A 4210-nucleotide genomic window follows, 5' to 3' on the forward strand; every position below is an offset into this window, starting at 1 on the left:
CATTGCATACACTAGCAACATTTTGCTGAAAGGACCCAGATATAGCTGCCTCTTGCGAGACAATGCCGAGGCCTTGTAGCAAACACAGAAGTGCATGCTCACAGTCAGCTATTGAATGGATCACAGGGCCCCCAATGGAGGAGCTAGAGAAAGCACCCAAGGAGCTAAAGGGANCTGCAACCCTATAGGTTGAACAACATTATGAACTAACCAGTACCCCAGAGCTCTTGACTCTAGCTGCATATGTATCAAAAGATGGCCTAGTAGGTCATCACTGGAAAGATAGGCCCATAGGACTTGCAAACTTTATATGCCCCAGTACAGGGGAATGCNAGGGCCAAAATGTGGGCGTGGGTTGGTAGGGGAGTTTGGGGGGAGTCTATTGGGGACTTTTTCGATAGCATTGGAAATATAAATGAGGAAAATACCTAATTAAAAATTAATCCAAAAAAAGACTACAATCCTTATTTAATATAATTTAATAATATAAATCAAATCATAGGAGATAGGACCACAGTGGTGGTTTGATGTGCCCCCAGGCTAATTAATATGAATCAGTCCTGGTTGGCAGCACTGTTTGGGGTGGTTATGAAACATTTAAGGAATGGAGCCTTGCTGGAAAATATACGTCTCTCAGCTTCCTATTATGGCATTCTGCTACCATATGTCCTCCACCCTTATGAGCTCTTCTGGAAGAAGAAGGTAAAATAAACTTTCCAACTGTAAGTCACTTCTCTTTTAGTGATCTTCACCAAAATGTAAAATACTGCTGATATTATTGCAGCCAAGATGGAGTTCTGTAATTAAAGATGGCTACACAGATAGAATAGCCGTGCATTTGCTTTTCTAAGGAAGGTTCAATTATAGCTCCATTAATCATATAGCTATTGTTCAATACAAGATATTAGTGTAAAGGTAGAAGAAAGTAATGCTAAAGTAGTTAAAAATAAATATCTGTAAAATAAATATTTTTATTTTTCATAAAATGAACAATTTTTACAGAGTTTTAATGCACATCACTTAAAAATCGTTTTAAATAACAGTATTGAAGAAAGAAACATTGTTAGTGGTTGCATGAAATTCAGAAAGAATGAAGACAGGAGTTGAGGCTATAATAGCAACACATATTCAGTCTTTGTTATGGAAGTATTCTTCTGTATGTTCTTTGTGGTAGGCCCACATGACTCTATACATCTGGTAAAATTGAGTCAGACATAACTGTGTTGATATTCTGCATGCACAGATGAAGTCAAATAAAACAGATGAGAATAAATCTTATGAAAAATGAATGATAGATTATTAGATAATGTTCTTCTGTGGCATACTTATTTTTCTTGGAGAAAATATCCTCAAATCCTAATGTTTGGTTCCATATGAGAATCACAATGATGCAGCCAACTGTGTCATAAGGGCCCTAAGTTCATTCCAGTAATCCACTGTAGATATATAATTTGATGACATTATTAGCAGATATTAAATCTAGTAGATAGGACCCAGTTGTATGAAGCAGATCATTTTAGGCATGCTAGGGGAAAGACAGTCCAGTGTTCTTTTTTAGTTCTTTCCCTCTCCCTCTCTCCTTCAGCCACTCCCCCTCTCTGTCTCTCCTTCTTCTCTTCCTTCTCCCCCATCTCGTCCCTCCTTCTTTCTCTTCCTCAGCCACTCCCATCCCCTCTCTCCTGGCAACAAAAGTGAGTGGCCTCACCTGAGGCCCCAAGCAATAGAGTCACTGCAACATGGCCTGATATGCGAACTGAAATACATTTTCATCTACTAACTTGTTTTTGTCCTCAGGCTCAATGAACATCGTCTTTTCTATAAGCAGTCTTCTGCTTGTAATACTCTCTCACTTTCTAGAAAGGTTTCATAGCTGTGTGTGTGTGTGTGTATGTATGTGTGTGTGTTCAACTTGCTGAGTATATCTTTGTATTTTGTGTATCTATTATTTTTAGGGTTAACTACTTTATATTTGATAATCAGTCATAGTTCAGTGGATTGAAAGGAGCTTGGGCCAAATGATAATCCTTATTCTTTCACATTTGCTGATCCTTTACATTTCTTCATTTGAGAATTTCATGTAATTTGCCCCTTTTTAATTGGCTTGATTATTTTTATTATTTTAGTTTTAAAAAAATGCTGTGTGTGTTAGCACTCTTTTAGATGAATAATGACAGTTTCTCACATCCTGTAAGCTATTTCCTCGTTATTGATTATATTCTTAGTACTGGATAAGCTTTCTAATTGGATTTAGTCCAGCTCCTCAATATTTTGTTTGTTCATGTTCTGCTTGTGTTCCTCTCTGGAGATCAATTTCCTTCACTAATATCTTGGAATGATTTCATCTTTTCCTCTGTGACTTTTAAATTTTCTAGTACTACATTTAGGACTTTGATGTGTTTTATGTTCGTTTTAATAAAAGGTGAGATATAGGCATCAAGTATGAGTTTTTTGTTCTCAAAAAGTTCTAATTCTCAGGACATCATTTATTTTATATGTGGTCGTCTTACAGTTTGACATTTGTTCGGGAAACTATTGGCTACAGTGGTATGGATTCATCCTTAGGCTCTCTATTGTGTTTAATTTGTTTATGTCTCTGATTTTATGTCAACATTGTGCTGTCAACCATCTTCCAATCTGGTATTTTGAAGGCTCCAGTTCTGCTGCCTTTACTTAGGATTGCCTTTGCTCTCTTATCCAGAAAACAGGCCTTTGAAGTGTTTCTCTGTACTTTCTGTTATGTCTCTGAAGATCTGTATTGGTGGGGCTTTGATGGAAATTTCATTAAATCTTAAATGGCTTTGTGTATTCAGGCTTTTCGCAATTTTAGTTCTTCCTATATATGAACTTGGGGAGTTCTCAATTTGGGAGGTTCTCAGATATTTAATGTTTTTTATTCAGGGATTTCACTTCTGTTATTAATTTTTCTAGGTATTTAATATTTTGTGCCTGCTGTGAATAAAATCACCTTCCCAGTACATGAGCAAATTCACGTGTGTAGAAAAGTTACTATTAGCCGGGGCGGTGGTGGCACATGCCTTTAGTCCCAGCACCTGGGAGGCAAAAGCAGGTAGATTTCTGAGTTCAAGGCCAGCCTGGTCTACAAAGTGAGTTCCAAGACAGCCAGAGAAATCCTGTCTCGAAAAACCAAACAAACAAAAAACCCCAAAAAACAAAAATAAACGAAACAAAACAAAACGAACAAACAAACAAAAAAAAAAAACAAAAGAAAGAAAGAAAGAAAGAAAGAAAGAAAGAAAGAAAGAAAGAAAGAAAGAAAAGTTACTATTTAGTATATGCTGATAGTGTATATTTCTGTTAACTAATTATTTAGTTCTCCTAGCATGTCCATGAAGTCTGCAGGTGTTTTATGTACATATCTTTTCACAAGGCCTGGAGTCCAGTGTTTGAAAACTGTATATACTATGTGGAAGCCTGTTCTCATTCTACAGAAAATTAAAAGACAGACTATTGAGGGTTTTAAACATGATGAATTAATTGGAGAAAAACAGAACATAAATGAGTTTAAATAAGGCACTAAGCTTTACTACCAACAAAGATTAAGCACAATGAACATATTCATTGGGAAAATGCTGAAGTTTTTATTGAATCTGAAGAGCAGTACTTATAATCATTTCTCTATTTATAATTGGAGATTAAAACTGGAGAAATATGCAGCCAAATTGATGTTGAAATAGCACAATGTGAACAAGTATAAAGGTAAGAAAAGCATAAAATCAGCAGACACAGAGTGAAGTAACTACAGCTATATTGAGAACATGGCATGGGATTGTTAAACATTGCCTGAGCTTTCAGGAACATTTACTGTTATTCTCTAAGAGGATAAAAAGTCAGATGTCAACAGGCAATAATTAAAAATCAATAGCCTGATTCATATTAGTTCAGAATTGATTGGGAGATAAAGATTAGTTTCTAGGAATTAACACTGTGATTAGATTTAATTTGATATATTTATACTATGGTGACTGATGCTACTAGATTGTATTGACAGTATCTTTCAAAGGAAGTTTTAAGTGGCAGTAACAATAGCCACAAAAGAATCAACAGTATATTAAGCAAACATGCAAATAAATATAAAGCACAATTTAAAATGAGTCTTACATCATGTACATTTTCAGAATCTAAATCACATATGTAGATGAAAACTACTAGTTTGTATTTATGCTTTGAATGGGTTGCTTGAGCAATCCCA

Source organism: Mus caroli, chromosome 3, assembly GCF_900094665.2.
Source record: "Mus caroli chromosome 3, CAROLI_EIJ_v1.1, whole genome shotgun sequence".
In the NCBI taxonomy this organism is placed as follows: domain Eukaryota; kingdom Metazoa; phylum Chordata; class Mammalia; order Rodentia; family Muridae; genus Mus; species Mus caroli.